This window comes from Mesoplodon bidens, assembly GCF_964165515.1.
Source record: "Mesoplodon bidens genome assembly, chromosome: 17".
NCBI lineage: Eukaryota > Metazoa > Chordata > Mammalia > Artiodactyla > Ziphiidae > Mesoplodon > Mesoplodon bidens.
Window position 1 is genome coordinate 7,537,300 of NC_138174.1, and position 18,103 is coordinate 7,555,402.

An 18,103-nucleotide genomic window follows, 5' to 3' on the forward strand; every position below is an offset into this window, starting at 1 on the left:
CAAGTAGGCGTGTCAATGGAACTAGGTTTCTTCCTTTTCTTCCTTCCTTCCTCCCTCCCTCTCTCTCTCTCTCCTTTCTTTCCCTCCCTTCCTCCTTCCTTCCTCCCTCTCTCTTTCTCCTTTCTTTCTTTCTTTTCTTTCTTCCTTTTTCTTTCTTCCTTTTTCTTTCTTTCCTTTCCTTCTTTTCTTTCCTCCTTCCCTCCCTCCCTCCCTCCCTTCTTTCCTTCCATGAATCTTTAATTCTTTTGCAGTGTATCTTGATGTGGTGCCATGAGGTTTCTTTTCCCCCCAACAGTATATTTGTTCGAATACCATTTATTGAATCACCTCACTGTTCTTTAACCATTCAAAATACACCATTCACATATCTTTCATATTATGTTAACAAATATTCAATTCCTATAGTTTATTGAAGTTATGTGGGAAGAAACTTAGTGATCAATTATAGAAGGCAATTAAACAGTGTAAATATCAATTTCCTAGGGGGGGTAAAAAGGCTAGGAGGAAAGTATCAAATTTTAGCCAATTTTTCTTCCAGTTAACATTATTGCAGTCATCCACTCTGCAAGTCAGAAAAAGTATATGAAAAGCAGAAGATACAGTTTATTAGAGTTTTGTTTCTTCCAGTTTTACTGAGATATAATTGACATACAGCACTGTATAAGTTTAAGGTGTACAGCATAATGGTTTGAGTTACCTATATTGTGAAATGATTACTGCAGTAAGTTTAGTTATCTTAGTGTTTTCCTGGGTACCGCAAATGCAAACAACACAAAATGGACTAGCTTTTCCAAACTCAGAATCTGGGGCCAAAAACAGTGAGCCGTGTCCATATGTGTTATGGCAGGGGAGGAAGGGTGGAATCGAGCTGGCAGGTTAGAGGGAGCATCGCAAAGGAGTGACCTTAAACTACTGACTTTTTCTGAGCCGTTTCCAGAGGCATCTCCTGTGGGCGCTCCTGCCGCAGGTAAAGAGCCCCATACCGTTGGTGGCTCTGAAACAGGCCTGTTCAGTGAGCTTATCTGTGACTGTCTTTCTGGCCCTTCTTTGCTTTTCACCTCCAGGAGCTCCTCTCCCCTTTCTCCCCACCCGTGTTCCCTCAGGAAGCCACAGAAGAGGCAAAGGTGACCGACAGGCACTACAGGATGCTTCTGAGTAAAGCAGACCCACAAAAGGCGCTTATTAACTTCTGCAAGACAGCAAAGTGCCAAAGCGACAATAAATCTGGTACTGGAGAACTTTAATCAGGAGATTAAATGTAACCACAGAAGCAAGAGGTCATCAGGAGAAAAGGAGCTCCTATGAAATACTTCAAATCTCAAAATGAAAATGCATTTCCTGTTTAGTTATTGCAGGCACTTAATAGCTTGATCAAGCACCCTTCTTGCCGGCTTTCTCGTTATTATAACCTTCCCACTGGGTTTGGAGGCAGAGAGGATCTAAATGTGCTGAGAAGTTCAAGTGTGTCTACAACTCACCTGATACTTAAAACTCCCCCAGCCCCAAGGCAACGTAAACGGGGCCTGTTCAGCAGGATGTCAAGATATCTGAGTTGTAAACTGGAGTCCCACCGATATGGACCTTGTGGTTACTGTAAAGCATCCCTGTGCTTGGTAACTAATAGGGAAATTCTATATTTAAAACTTCAGTTCTATATTTAGTTCTTATTCATTGCAGATTTTCACCTCTGTAGTAGTATTATAGTGAATTCCTTTTTTTTTTAACATCTTCATTGGAGTAAAATTGCTTTACAATGGTGTGTTAGTTTCTGCTTTATAACAAAGTGAATCAGCTATACATATACATATACTCTCATATCTCTTCCCTCTTGCATCTCCCTCCCTCCCACCCTCCCTATCCCACCCCTCTAGGTGATCACAAACCACCGAGCTGATCTCCCTGTGCTCTGCGGCTGCTTCCCACTAGCTATCTATTTTACGTTTGGTAGTGTATATATGTCCATGCCTCTCTCTCACTTTGTCACAGCTTACCCTTCCCCTTCCTCGTGTCCTCAAGTGCATTCTCTAGTAGGTCTGTGTCTATTCCCGTCTTACCCCTAGGTTCTTCATGACCTTTTTTTTTTTCTTAGATTCCATATATATGTGTTAGCATACGGTATATGTTTTTCTCTTTCTGACTTCACTCTGTATGACAGACTCTAGGTCCATCCACCTCACTAGAATTCCAATTATCAAGCCAGCCTATGTTCTTGTACCAGTGAATATATTGGATAATTAAGTATAAATAAACTATCATTATGCTCACACATGCATATAATAATCTATGATCTACTTTGCAGTTTATTACTAAGGTAGTTGAAGATCTCCTTATTTTAAAGTGTGTATTTGATTTACTTGTTTAGGAATAACTAGTTTGAGTCATCTGACAGACAATAATTTTTGGTTTGTTTTTACTAAAAAAAAAAGGGGGGGCTCAAATCCTATGAGGGGGTGACTAAAATATGATAGTTTGCTGGGTGTCATTAAAGTGACTCCCAAGGAAAGAAATACAAATTGGTATCTGGTGATGGTGTAAATCCCTATAGAAGGGACCCTGGAAGGATCACTATATTAAAGCCCTTCACAGCCAGTACCTCCAGTTGCTCCAGACTACAACAATAAAGCATTAAATGTTAAAACCTCAAGGCAGTTTTTTTGTCTCAAGTCCTGTATTACTAATTTTCCATACGTAATTAATTGCTCAGCAAAAAAAAAAAAAAAAAAGAAAAAAAAAAAACTGGCTACTGGCTTCTCTTTGTGACTTGTCAATAATATTAGACTCCTCTAGTTCTTTGTGTTACCTTAAAATCTTAGTTTAGTAATTTTCCCATACCTAAACACTTTGGATTTGACATGCTCTATGACCTTTATCAGTAATTAGAATACAAATCCAATAAATAAAATACAAAGCCGGGCCTTCAAGATCTGGGGGCCAAGAACTCTCTGCTCCAGAGGCTCTGTGACTCTCTTGGACATTGTAAATAAGATGTTCTCTGTGAATGTGTACATTCTGGGGAGAGGGTCCTTAGCTTCCCATTCAGATTTTCACTGGGCTCTGTGGACCCCTAAGTAGTCTCTTGGGAAGTTTATCTTAAATAAATGAAGTTTAACTTAAAATGAAGATTGTTTCTGAGACTAGGTTCTAGATGAACTCCATGGTGGAGAACAGGCCACAAGTTAGGAAAGCTAAGAGTATGGACAATTTATAATTTTTCTAATTTCAAGGTTTCTTTAAGACCCCTCCAAAGTCCCACATCAAGCAATGGTATCACCATTTTCTGGGTCTCCCAGGCTCTAAATGCGGGCTTCACCCTCAAACTTCCTTCCTGTTTCAGTCCCTAAATCTTGACCAGGCTTCCCTTGAATCAATCCATGCCTTCTTTCCTTTACCCACCTTAACCCAGAGCGTCACTGCCTCTCCTTTGAAATATAATTGCGTCTAAACTGTCCTCTGATCTCTTATTTCTTTTTTTTGTGTGTGGTATGCGGGCCTCTCACTGCTGTGGCCTCTCCCGTCGCGGAGCACAGGCTCCGGACGCGCAGGCTCAGCGGCCATGGCTCACGGGCCCAGCCGCTCCGTGGCATGTGGGATCCTCCCGGACCGGGGCACGAACCCGCGTCCCCTGCATCGGCAGGCAGACTCTCAACCACTGCGCCACCAGGGAAGCCCTCTTATTTTTTATTGACATTGTTGCCAACCCAACCACCTACAATAGATTTCATTCTGTCCTGAAACAGAAACCTTTAATTGTGACTCTCTTACTCTACAGGGTGAAGTGCAGCCTCTTCTCTTTTTTTTAAACTTTTTATTTTATATTGGAGTATAGCCGATTACCAATGTTGTGAGAGTCTCAGGTGCACAGCAGAGCGACTCAGCCACACATATACACGGATCCATTCTCCCCCAGACTCCCCTCCCATCCAGGCTGCCACATAACATTGAGCAGAGTTCCCTGTGCTATACAGCAGGTCCTTGTTGGTTATCCTTTTTAAATACAGCAGTGTGTACATGTCAATCCCCAACTCCGTAACTATCCCTTCCCTCCACCCTTCCCCCCCTGGTAACCGTAAGTTCATTCTCGAAGTCTGTGAGTTCATTTCTAGTTTGTAAATACATTCATTTGTATCATTTCTTTTAGATTCTGCAGATAAGCGATATTATACGATATTTCTCTTCCTCTGACTTACTTCACTCAGTGTGACAATCTCTAGGTCCATCCATGTTAGTGCAAATGGCATTATTTCATTCTTCTTTAGGACTAATATTCCATCATATATATGTGCCACATCTTCTTTACTCATTCCTCTGTCGATGGACACTTAGGTTGCTTCCATGGCTTGGCTATTGCAAACAGCGCTGCAATGAACATTGGGGTGCATGTATCCTTTTGGACTATGTTTTTTTCTGGGTACGTGCCCAGGAGTGGGATTGCAGGGTCATATGATACCTCTGTTTTTTATTTTTATAAACGATAACTCTTATTTAAAAAATTTATTTATTTATTTATGGCTGTGTTGGGTCTTCGTTTCTGTGCGAGGGCTTTCTCTAGTTGCTGGCAAGCAGGGGCCACTCTTCATTGTGGTGCGCGGGCCTCTCACTATTGTGGCCTCTCTTGTTGCAGAGCACAGGTTCCAGACGCGCAGGCTCAGTAGTTGTGGCCCGTGGCCCCAGCTGCTTCGCGGCATGTGGGATCCTCCCAGATCAGGGATCGAACCCGTATCCCCTGCATTGGCAGGCAGATTCTCAACCACTGCGCCACCAGGGAAGCCCTGTTTTTAGTTTTTTAAGGAACCTCCATACTGTTCTCGGACAGCCTCTTCTCTTGCTCCTCAGGGCCCTTCCACAAGCTAAGAACGTTTTCACTGCTCCCTATTTAAGTACACTTTGTCCATCACCCCCATCATGCCCTCATCTTGTCCTGAAATTTCCCCAGCCTTAGATACCCCTCCTCTGCCTCTGGCCTGTCCAGATCTTTCAGGGTCATTTCAAATCCTCCATGAAGACACCATCCAGCCCATCTAAGCTGACTTCCTCCTTCAAGGCCTGGGAGCATTTTTCTGTGTTTCTCATGCTGACCTTTCATCATATGCATTTTTATCTGACTGTCGGTCTCTGTTAACTACATACCCCGAGAAGGCAGGGATTGCTCTGGTCCTGAGCATGTGCCATGGGACAGGCCTGTGCTAGATGAACGGAGACATGGTGCCTACTCTGAAGACGTCATATTCCTGTGCAGGGGACAAGTAACTCTCTGGTTTCAGGGTACTGTGATGCATGCGTGGAGGATGGACCTCCAAATTAGATGGAGATAGTGTCAGGGGAGGCTTCCTGAGGGGGTAGCTCCTCAGCAGATGTTACCCAGGTAAGCAGAATGGGGCACATCGGGGTGTAGGGACAGGTGTCTGGCCGGGAAGGGGGTGTAGGTCATCCTGGGCCATTCAAGGGACTCCTGGTAAGTGCTTATAACCTCTCTCTTGCGGAAACTGGGCGTGAGACACAGCTGCGGATCATGAAAGCCCTTGTGTGCTAAGCTCAAGAATTTGAACTGTGTCCTGAAGGAAATCCTTTGGACCCTAAATTGATCATTAATAACAGAAAATGGTCTCTTCCCTCAAGGAGCTTATGCCCTAGTGTAAATACACTCAGCTTCAAGGTGGAAGGACATGCTAAGTCCCCATCACTTCAGTAATAGCAAATATTACACCTTCTTCATCTTGAAATGTGAGACTCAATTTCAACAGTGTATAAATGATCTTATGACATAATTCCACTGCCACCCCCTCCCCGTTTCTTATTTCCACTGTAAGCTATCCTTTTTTAAAATTGAAGTCTAGTTGATTTACAATGTTGTCTTAATTACTGCTGTACAGCAAAGTGATTCAGTTATACATATATATATATATATATATATATATATATATATATATATATACATTCTTCTTTTTATACTTTTTAAAAAATATTCTTTTCTATTATGGTTTATCATAGGATATTGAATATAGTTCTCTGTGTCACTGTAAGCTATCCTTAAGTGTAGGTGGCAAGTTTGGAATTTTGAGAAGCATCAGAAAGGCCCCTACCTAAGAACATTTTTTAGGGGTGGCTACCTGCCATTCTGCCTGGAATTCCACCATAAGTGCAATATTGTGTCTCCTTCCTGAGGGGTCCTAACGAGACAGTAGAGGATATTTTATTATCAACCATAATTTGATAAATAATTGTCAGCCAGCATTTGCCAAGGCATTCCCTAGGAGACACCCTAGTGAGACAGTCAACTCTTCCTTCTTCTAGGTCTCAAAATTCTATCCCTGATAAGAACGACCCAGAGAAAAAGCACCTACCACATGACCTCAACCTTGGCAGAAATGAATTACATCTTCATGTTATCCTATTATCGTGTGGTTCTCTATCTTTATAGAAACTCGTATGTATACAGTGATATACATGTCAATTATTTCTCAATAAAATCAGAAGAAAAGAAAGTCTTATGCAAATCATCTGCTTGAAAAATATTTGTGTCTTCTGTGAGACGAGTTGAAAATACGTCATTTGAGACGTTTTAACAGGAACCCATACAAACAATTTCTGCTTGAGTTTAATTTCAGAAAAAAATCTGCCAGCAATCTAAAGAAAACGTTAAGGCTTTGCCTAGATTCAAGTCCTTGATCCAAAAGCTGTAACACAGCTTAATTCAGCAAATAGTTTCTTGGTATAACGGTGCCTCCACATACTTTGAACTCTGAGATGTCTCCTCTTGCATGTTCGCATCTGCATTTGCTTCTCAAATGCTTTTGGCCACAGATATGGTAAAATTGAATAACTACATTTGCTTTTTGGTGGTATCAAATTTTCTGAGAGAAACCAATGGTATTTATTCATTCACCTGTCAATGGGCAATTGAGTGTTTTTTGTTTGTTTGTTTTTGCCATAACAATGTCTGCTGTTGATGAACAATGTTGGGCAGGTCTCCTGAAGCATATATGCACATTTCGCCCAGATATTCGGTAGGACTAGAATTAGCTATCCATGGGCTCCCAGTTCAGCAGCTGTGCCGCTCTTGGATTCACTGCGTTGGGCACCGAATACTATTAAGAGGACTTTGTCTTCCTCTGTCCTAGAAACGTAGCAGTGTCGTACTCCTATTTGATTAAAAATCTCGGAATTGTAGTTTTAAAATGAATCCCTGTAGAGGAAAACAAGCTCCTTCGTCCCTGGGTGGGCTCGAACCACCAACCTTTCGGTTAACAGCCGAACGCGCTAACCGATTGCGCCACAGAGACGGGGCTACTGGAGCTGCGCTGCGGTGTGTACAGATTTCCGCGGCTGCGGCGGCTCTCTCGCCGCCCTGGGCGTAGCCGCGCTGGCACCTCGGAGGAGCGCGCCGAGGAGGAGCCGGGCTGCGGGCGGAGGCTCGGGTGGAGCCGCGGGGCTCCTCGGGGCCGGAGCGTGTCGCGGCTCCGGGGGCCCGGGGGCCCGGGGGCCCGGGGTGGGGGGGACACTCCCCTGCCCCGTGCGCGCTGGAGCGGTTCTCCCGGGCGGCCGCGCGCCGTGACAGTGAGCGTGACGACGACCCGGCCGTCTGGGTGCCCGGCCGCGGAAGCTGGAAGGGGTGAGGTCGCGCGTGCTCTCCTGCCGGACTACACGCGCTCGAGCTGTGTGAGAAGCCCAGAGGGCTGTGTGGACCTGGAGGACGGAGCCACATCCCGGAGCCCCCCAGCTTTAGGGCAGTGGTTCTCAGCCTTTGCGTGGTTGTGTTATTGCCCCTCTCCCTCTCCTTTGGATATTTCCCCCCTTATTCACCAACCCCCCCACCATAAAATTTTGATACCATAGATACACCGCGTATGTGTGAATTTGCCTTGTGCCCTTCTGTGCTAGGTGCATAGAAAGAATAAGATTTTTTCACCTCTAAGAGACAATTTTTGCCCCCTTGGCGAGGATAGGGCCAGCGTTGAGAATGCCCGGTTTGGGACATCAGAAGAGCCCTATGGAGGGAGTGGCAGTTAAGATGTGCCTTTAACTTTGAAATGGCCTCTGCAGGCTCCACCCCTTCGCGTTCCCTGACTTCTACACTGAGGCCTTTGAGATCTGGGATGACCCGTCTCCCCAAAGGTGGGGACTGGGAGCCTTAGCATTAGTGCCACACCCTTAGAACTTCCTGGCTTTCATTTTACTTTTGCGAAGCCAGATCTCTTGAGCGTCGCTCCCCTTGTCTTCTCCGCCCACAGAATAGGAAATTCACTCCAGCTCTCCACGTGCTAAATCCAGTCCTGTGTGTTCCCTGTTTCCGTTCAACTTACCTGTGAGGGACCCTCCTCCACCTCCTCCTCCTTCCCTCACCCCTTCCTGTCTCCTTCCTCCTAGTTCTTTTCTCATCATTTTAACCGTTTTTTTTTAAGCGCACAGTTCGGTGTCATTAAGTACATTCACACTGCTGTGCAGCCGTCACCACCATCCATCTCCAAAACGTTTTCATCATCCCAACCTGAAACTCTGCATCCATTACACATTACCTTCTCCCTTCCACATCCACCCCATCCCCCCGACCTGGCAACCACCATTCTACCTTCTGTCTCTATGAGCTTGACGACTCTCGGGACCTCATGTAGTGAAATTGTACAGTACTTGTCCTATCTTGTTTCACTTAGCATGTCTTCAGAGTTCATCCACATTGTTGCATGTGTCAGAATTGCATCCCTTTTTAAGGCTGAATCATATTCCATTGTGTGTATGCACCACATTGTCTTTACCCCTTTATCAGTTGATGGACACTTGGGTTGCTTCCACATTTTGGTTATTGTGAATAATGCTGCAGTGAATATGGATGTGTAAATATCTCTTTGAGACCTTACTCTCAGTTCTTTTGGGTACATATCCAGAAATACAACTGATGAATCATATGGTAATTCTGTTTTTAATTTTTCATACCATTTTCCGCAGCAGCTGCACTGTTTCACATTCCCACCAACAGTGTGCAAAGGTTTCTATTTCTCCACATCCTGCCAACACTTGCTATTTTCTTTCCCCCTTCCTTTCTTCCCTCTTTACTTCTGTCCTTCCTCCCTCCCTCCCTCCCCCTCCCTCCCTCTCTCCCTCCTCCCTCCCCTCCTTCTCTCCCTCCCTCCCTCCCTCCCTCTCTCCCCCTCTCTCCCTCCCTCCCTCCCCTCCCTCCCTCTCTCCCTCCCTCCCTCCCCTCCCTCCCTCTCTCCCTCCCTCCCTCCCCTCCTTTTCTCCCTCCCTCCCTCCCCTCCCTCCCTCTCTCCCTCCCTCCCCTCCTTCTCTCCCTCCCTCCCTCCCCTCCCTCCCTCTCTCCCTCCCTCCCTCCCTCCCTCTCTCCCTCTCTCCCCCTCTCCCCCTCCCTCCCTCCCCTCCCTCCCTCTCTCCCTCCCTCCCTCCCCTCCTTCTCTCCCTCCCTCCCTCCCCTCCCTCCCTCTCTCCCTCCCTCCCCTCCTTCTCTCCCTCCCTCCCTCCCTCCCTCTCTCCCCCTCTCCCCCTCCCTCCCCTCCTTCTCTCCCTCCCTCTCTCCCTCCCTCCCTCCCTCCCTCTCTCCCCCTCTCCCCCTCCCTCCCTCCCCTCCCTCCCTCTCTCCCTCCCTCCCTCCCTCTCTCCCCCTCCCTCCCTCCCCTCCCTCCCTCTCTCCCTCTCTCCCCCTCCCTCCCTCCCCTCCCTCCCTCTCTCCCTCCCTCCCTCCCTCTCTCCCCCTCCCTCCCTCCTCCCTTCCCTCCCTCCCTCCCTTCCTTCCTTCCTTCTTGTCTGTAACAGCCATCCTGATGCGTGTGAAGTGTTACCTCATTATGGTTTTGATTTGCATTTCCCTAGTGATTACTGATGTTGAGCATATTTTTTGAAATTTCTTTTGGATCTGGGTTCTCCGACCCTTCTTGCTTCCTCCTAGCAAGAGCCAGCTGTGCTTCACTGAGGAGAAAGCTGAGAGTGATGGAGGCCAGCTTCTGATAAAGGGGGGGAGGGAAAGAGCTAAGTGGAGCTGCAGAGATGAGCCTGTGCCACGTACGGAGAGGGGATGAAGGAGGAATCTTCTGAGTAGGACTATCTAGAGATCCTGTTGTCAGGAGGTTCTTGCCCGTCTGTGCTGGGCAACTTTTGGAGTCAGTTATGTTTAATCTGGTTCTGTGGAGTTATTTACGCATGTGGTGCTTATGAGTGGCCAACAGGTGAAGAAGGAATTGATGACCTCCACCTTGGAATTCCTGGAACAGATGAGGTTTTCCAAACTGCACCTTTAAAAGTTAGCTTAGGGCTTCCCTGGTGGTGCAGTGGTTGAGAGTCTGCCTGCCCATGCAGGGGACACGGGTTCCTGCCCGGTCCGGGAGGATCCCACATGCCGCAGAGCAGCTGGGCCCGTGAGCCATGGCTGCTGAGCCTGCGCGTCCGGAGCCTGTGCTCCACAATGGGAGAGGCCACAACAGTGAGAGGCCCGCGTACCGCAAAAAAAAAAAAAAAAAAAAAAAAGTTAGCTTAAACTTATACTAATTTAATGGAATTTTTCATTTGCATTTTCAGTTTCTTCTTAAGGACTGTGGGAAATTCTTTTTTTTTTTTTGGCCATGTGGACTGCAGGATCTTAGTTCCCCAATCAGGGATCGAACCCGTCCCCCCTGCAGTAGAAGAGCAGAGTCCTAATCACCAGGCTGCCAGGGAATTCCCAGGATTGTGGGAAATTCTAATTTAAGTGTTTAAATGATGACATCTCTCTTTCTCTTTCTCTTTCTTCTGTGATTCCTCTTAAAAACACAGTGATGTCTTTCAGATGTATAAGAAATAGAACCTTATCTTTCTATCACTCCATTCAACTTCTGTTTCGATTTCCTGTTCTGCTGCTGCCCTAAACGCAATCTCTGTCAATTCAGGATTCCCTTCCTGAATTCAAGTCCCCTTCCCTGGAGTTGTTTCCAAGTGCTGAAGCTTTGGAGGGTGGCCACTCATCTGGTCCTTGAGTCACATGTGCACACAGCTTGCTGAAGAGGTAGTTTGGCTCCTATTGCAGGTCCCAATCCTTTCCCCACTGAGGGAAAGGAATCTCTTGTGAAACTGGCTGTTGCATCCGTCATTCCATAAAGTCATTCCTGGCGCAGTCTTCTCTACTTATGGGACCTGTTATGGACTGAATGTTCGTATCCCCTCAAAATTCACATGTTGAAATCTGTTCGCCAATGTGATGATGTTTGGAGGTGGGGCCTTTGGGAGGTATTTGGGTAGGGACATCAAGGGCATGGGATTAGTGACCTTTTAAGAAGAGGCTGGAGAGCTAGCTCCATGTTTTTCCTCCACATTAGGACAGAACACGAGGTCAGCAGTCTGCAACACGGAAGAGGTTCTCACCGAAGCCTGACCCTGCTGGCACCCTGATGTTGGACTTCCAGCCTCCAGAACTGTGAGAAATAAATTTCTGTTATCTATGAGTCACCCAGTTTATGGTACTTTGGTATAGTAGCCTGAGGTAAGACCCCAAACTTCCCTCTTCTCATCAACCCCACCTGGACACCCCCATCTCTCGAGCCCCAGATTGTGAGGTATACAAGTGGTTGCAAAAAAAAAATTTTAATAAACTTATTTATTTATTATTTATTTATTTTTGGCTGCGTTGGGTCTTTGTTGCTGCGTGCGGGCTTTCTCTAGTTGCAGCGAGCGGGGGCTACTCTTCATTGCGGTGCGTGGGCTTCTCATTGTGGTGGCTTCTCTTATTGCAGAGCACGAGCTCTAAGCAGGCGGGCTTCAGTAGTTGCAGCACGCGGGCTCAGTAGTTGTGGCACGTGGGCTCAGTTCCTCCGTGGCATGTGGGATCTTCCCGGACCAGGGCTCGAACCTCTGTTCCCTGCATTGGCAGGCGGATTCTTAATCACTGCGCCACCAGGAAAGTCTGGCTGTAAGATTTTAAGAGGCACTTGTGTGGAAGGGAGAAAAAGAAATAACCACTGAGTGTGCTTGAGTCCCAGCTGAAAGTCTAAGGGTGTCTTTTTAGTCATACTTGTCTGAAAATATTATCAAATTTTCTCTGTTAGGCTGAGCTCTTGGGTCTCTCTTGCTCCATATTCATGTGGGTACAGTGCTTTTCTGAAAGGAAGATGGCATTAATGGACCAATTATGTTTAAGTAATTATAGGTCCTTCTCAATTATAGGTCATTCCAGGAACTAGATGATTGTGTCCACTGAAATGACACCCTCAACTAAAAGCTCCCACTAACATGTAGGCCCTCCAGGGACAGAGATTTTAGTCAGCTTTGCTCCCTGCTGAATCCCCAGCACCTACCACAGTGCTCAGCACACAGCAGGCACTCAGTAACTCCATACTGAATAGATGAGTAAAGTAAAACATAAACCATAAAGGAAACTGGGAAAAAATAAAGTGTGATGGAAAAATTAAATTCCTAATATATAAAGTGCATCTATCAATTAATATGGAAAAATACCTCTTTACAACTCAACTAAAAAAAATCAGACAAACAAAAGTGGGGACATGAACAGAAGATTCCCAAAAGAAGAAATACCCACAACCAATATAATCATAAAAGTTTAACCTCACGAGTTATCAAAATCAAAATGAAATGAAGTAAAAAGTTTCCTCTTCTCAAATAGCAAAGAAGAAAAAGAGATACTACTAAAATTCTATCAATGGCATAGTTACAGGCCATTGCACACAGGACTGATGAGGGTAAACTTGGCCTGTTATTTCTGGATAGCAGTTTGGTAACATGAACATTGAATGATGTTCATTCTAGAAATTCGATGTTAGAAATCTATCCTAAGAAAGGGACCAGGGATGTGGCCCAAGTTTTAAGTATATCATCACAGTATTATTTATAATAGTGATAAATAGGAAACAACTTAAATATCCAGCAACAGGGGAAAATGATAAATTGTGGTATATTTAGAAAATAGAGTATTAAAATATAGACATCAAGAATAATATTTTAAAACATACAGTCAGGGTAAAGTGTTAAGTAAAAAAAGGTAGGCTACAGAACACTATAATTCTAAAAATAGTATTTTCAAAGAATATTTGACAACAGGGTTATGATGAAATGTTAAGTTAAAAGGTCAGATGGAGAACTGTGTCATCATGATAACTCAGAGCTGCATCTTCTTTCTGTGTGTCCCGTATTATTGCACACTTTATACATAACGTTTCATTTAAGCCCATAACAAGCCTGTGGGGCAGATACTATCAATATTACTCTTGTTCTAATTTTGCAGGTGGGGGAATGGGAGCAGAGACGGAGCATCTGTTCAGGTTACAGAGCTTGTGAGTGTACGGCCGGGCTCCACACCTAGCGTCAGGCTCCAGCAGCTAGGCTTGTAACCTTGACCCACACAGCCTCTCACATTAAATACGTGGTATGAGCACAAATTGTGTGTGTGTGTGTGTGTGGGTGGGTGTACACATGAGTCGTGCTTATGCTTATCTCTGAGTGGTGATTATAATTTTCTTCCTTCCCCCTTTCCACTAGTTTCTCAAGCATCTGCAGCAAGCTGTCCTTTTAAGGGGCCAGCAATGAAAGGCAGCAGAAGCAGTTTCCCGAAATTGCAGGTAGAGGGTGGTAGGTGGTTAGTCTCCGCCGATCTTCTCTGTCTGGGGGCAGAGGAGTGCCAGTGTGTGAGGTGGTAACTCAGGGCAGTCCCGTGTCTGCACACATGGGTCTCTGTCAAGCATGGTGTACCCGTCGCGCTGCTCTCCCTTCTCCAGCTCTTTTACCCGCCTGAGAAAAAGTGTCTGAGGGACACGGAGACCACTCCTAAGGGGAATTTTACACTGTGCGACTCTTCAGTAATAAATATGCTTTCATTGAAGAACTGGTATCTGGGTTTCCCTGGTGGCGCAGTGGTTAAGAGTCTGCCTGCCAGTGCAGGGGACACGGGTTCAAGCCCTGGTCCGGGAAGATCCCACATGCCACGGAGAAACTAAGCCCATGTGCCACAACTACTGAGCCTGTGCTCTAGAGTCCGCGAGCCACAGCTGCTGGGCCCGTGAGCCACAGCTGCTGAAGCCCACGTGCCTGGAGCCTGTGCTCCGCAACAAGAGAGGCCACCGCCATGAGAGGCCCGCGTACCACAATGAAGAGTAGCCCCTGCTTGCCTCAACTTGAGAAAGCCCGCGCACAGCAGTGGGGACCCAACGCAGCCAAAAATAAATAAATAAATAAAATAAATTTAAAAAGAACTGGTATCTGAGATTTTAGGTGACTTTTTTTATTTTTTAAAAATTTATTTATTTATTTATTTTTATTTTTGGCTGCGTTGGGTCTTCGTTGCTGCGCGCGGGCTTTCTCTAGTTGCGGGTAGCGGGGGCTGCTCTTCGATGCGGTGTGCGGGCTTCTCATTGCGGTGGCTTCTCTCGTTGCGGAGCAGGGGCTCTAGGCATGCGGGCTTCAGGAGTTGCAGCATGCGGGCTCGGTAGCTGTGGCTCGCGGGCTCTAGAGCACAGGCTCAGTAGTTGTGGTGCACAGGCTTAGTTGCTCCGCGGCATGTGGGATCTTCCTAGGCCAGGGCTCGAACCCGTGTCCCCTGCATTGGCAGGCCGATTCTTAACCACTGTGCCCAGGGGAGCCCCATGATTGAGTTTTTGAAGAAAGAAGTTCTACAACTCTCCTTACATAACAGATGCTCAATAAAACGTTTGATGCTGTAGACTGTTCTAGATGCTCTGTTCTATTGCTGTAGCCCTCACTAACAAGGCTTACTTTCTGCTTTCTAATCTAAATATTGCTATATTTAAAAATCCTGTTTCTCAGCTGAATCTTTCGTGAAGAATAATAGTTATTCTCGCTGGTGTGTTACAAAAGGCATGCTTCACCTTGGCCTAATTAGGACAAATGGTAGCACCCCCTTTTACATTTAAGTCCAATTTTGCAATAAAAAATTGCTTATATGAGCATGGGGCTTATACAAAATAAAAATTGGATTTGTGCAATTTTCTGGAGACCCACAAACTAGAAATAATTCATTCATTCAGCAAATATTTACTGAATCATTACTCTGTTCCCCAAAGAAGGCAAAACAATGTCCTTGGGGTAAGAAATGATTTCATAAACACAACATAATAACTGTAAACGTGAAATAAAGGGTTGATGTATTTGATTATATGTAAAATGTAGTAAAACTTTTGTTAAACGAATAAGCAAAAAATAAATTTAAAAGACAAAACCATAGACTGAGTGAAGAATTTGCAATGCACGTAACCAGCAAAGCCTTAGTATCCAGAATTCATAAAGAATGCCTACCAATTAGCGGAAGACAAACAACAAAACAGAAAAACAGGCAAAACATTAATGGAGAGGAAATCCATATTGTCAGTAAACTCATGAGAAGACACTAAACTCTTCTAATAACCTGGGAAACATAGAATCATAATGAGATGTTATTTCACACCCAGCAGATTGGCAGAATTGAGGAAGCCTGACAAACTCAGTTGGTGTGGGTTGGAGCATTTGGCCCTCACTTTCATTTGCTGTGGATGGAAATCAGAACACATGCCCTGGAGAACGATTTGTCAGTATCCTGCTGACATTGGAGACATTCATTCCCTCCAATGCACGGGTTTCACCTTGAGATATACGTAAACAAGGATATGTATGAGATGATTTGATCCAGTATTGTTCACAGTAGTGAAATATTTTGTTTATTTTTATTCAAATATTTTTATAAGTCCTAGGTGTACAGCATTACAGTTCAACATCTATGTACACTTCAGAGTGATAACAGGACAAGTCTAGTTACCATCCATCACCATGCACTTGGTCCCCTTCAACCATTTTCCCACCCCATAACCCCTTTCCCCCCTGGTAACCCCAAATCTATTCTCTATCTATGAGTTTATTTTTATTTTATTTCATTTTTTTTAGATTCTACATATGAGTGGAATCCACATATGAGAAATTATAAGGTATTTATCTTCTCCATCTGACTTATTTCACTTAGTATTATGCCATCAAGGTCCATCTGTATTATCACAAATGGCAGGATTTCTTTTTCTTGGCCGAGTAGTATTCCACTGTATTGTATATGTGTGTGTGTGTGTGTGTGTGTGTGTGTATACACACATATATATATGTGTATATATATATACCTCAAATCTTCTTTATCCTTTCGTCCATCAGTGGACACTTAGGTTGTTTCCATAACTTGGCTATTGTGAATAATGCAGTAATGAACATAGGGGTGCATGTATCTTTTCAAATCAGTGTTTCCATGTTCTTTGAATAAATACTCAGAAGTGGAATATCTGGATCACATGGTAGTTCTATTTTTAATTTTTTGAGAAATCTCCATAGTGTTTTCCACAGTGGCTGCACCAGTTTACATTCCCACCAACAGTGCACGAGGATTCCCTTTTCTCCACACCCTCTCCAGCATTTGTTATTCCTTGTCTTTTTGATAACAGTCATTCTAACAGGTGTGAGGTGATATCTCACTGTGGTTTTGATTTACATTTCCCTGATAATTAGCGATGTTGGACATCTTTTTATGTGCCTGTTGGCCATCTATATGCCTGCTTTGGAAAAATGTCTATTCAGACCCTGTGTCCATTTTTCAATTGGGTTGTTTGTTTTTTGTTGTTGTTGAGTTGTCATAATAGTGAAGCATTTGAAATGACTCAACTTCATCAAAAGGATGGTGGATAAATAAACATGGTATATTTAAACATTGCAATACTATATAGCAGTTCTAATAATGAATTGGGTCTTTACTTACCAGTGTGTATAAATTTTCAAATGTGATGTTGCACAAAGGATAGGTACAGTATGTTACCATTTCTATAAAAGTAGTCAATAGACAAAGCAATGCTATGTATTATTTATGGATACATGTACATGTGGTCATGATATGAGACATGCATAGGAATGATAAAAACCAAATTCAGGGAAGCAGATACCTCTGAAGAGGGAAACAGGAGAGTAGGGTCATGGAGACAAAAGCCTCTCCCATTGTCTGCCACCTTTTGTTCCTGGAAAAAAACTGAAGGAGGTATAGTGAAGTCTTAGGATTTGATACTGTTCCAGGGTGGGTACACAGATTTTTGTTGTTTTTTTTTTACTGTGGAGAAAAGCACATAAAAAATTTACCATCTGAACCATTTCTAAGTATACAGTTCAGTAGTGTTAAGTATATTCTCATTGTTGTGTGAAGATTTCCAGAACTTTTTCATCTTGCAAAACAGAAACTCTATAGACATTAAACAGCAACTCTTTATTCCCCGTCCTCCCAGCCCCTGGCAACCACCACTCTGCTTTCTGTTTATATGAATTTGCTTCCGACTCTTCATATGAGTGGAATCATAACAGTATTTGTCCTTCTGTGACTGGCTTATTTCACTTAGCATAATGTCCTCAAGATTCATCCATGTTGTAGCATATGTCAGAATTTCCTTCTTTTTTAAGGCTGCATTATATGTATATAATATGTATATATGTATGTACATGTGAATATATATCTGTCTAGACCACATTTTCTTTATCCATTCATCTGTCAATGGATATTTGGGTTGCTTCCACCTCTTGGTTGTTGTGAATAATGCTGCAATGAATAATTTGCAATGCGTGTGGAAATATCTCTTTGAGACCCTGCTTTGAATTCTTTTGGATATATACCCAGGAATGGGATTGCTGGGTATACAGTAATTCTATTTTTAATTTTTTGTGGAAGCTCCTTACTGTTTTCCATAATAGCTGTGCCATTTTACATTCCCACCAACAATGCACAGGAGTTCAGTTTCTTTACATCTCGGCAAATACTTGTTATCTTTTGTTCTTTTGATAGTGACCATCCTAATGAGTGTGAGGTAATACCTCACTGCGATTTTTATTTGCATTTCTCTGATAATTAATGATGTTGAGCATCTTTTCAGATGTATTTTGGCCATTTGTATATCTTCTTGGGAGAACTGTCTCTTCAAGTCCTTTGTCCCCTTTTTAAATGTGTTACTTTTTGTTGTTGTTGTTGTTGAGTTGTACGAGTTCCTTATACATTCTGGATGTTAACCCTTTATCAGATATATGATTTGCAAATATTTTCTCCCGTTCTGTAGGTTGTCATTATTTTAACTGATTTTTGTGTTTGAAATATTTCATAACGGTATTTTAAAAGGCA

The 18,103-nt window shown here is 44.0% G+C and overlaps 1 long non-coding RNA gene across 1 annotated transcript; it reads left to right on the top strand.

Annotated features, from left to right (window-relative positions):
- Nucleotides 1–7,411: 7,411 nt before the first annotated feature.
- On the top strand, nt 7,412–13,238 carry LOC308605009. Its single transcript, XR_014013588.1, has 3 exons — nt 7,412–7,609; nt 11,295–11,392; nt 13,214–13,238. It is a non-coding gene; the product is annotated as an uncharacterized lncRNA (long non-coding RNA).
- Nucleotides 13,239–18,103: the final 4,865 nt, after the last annotated feature.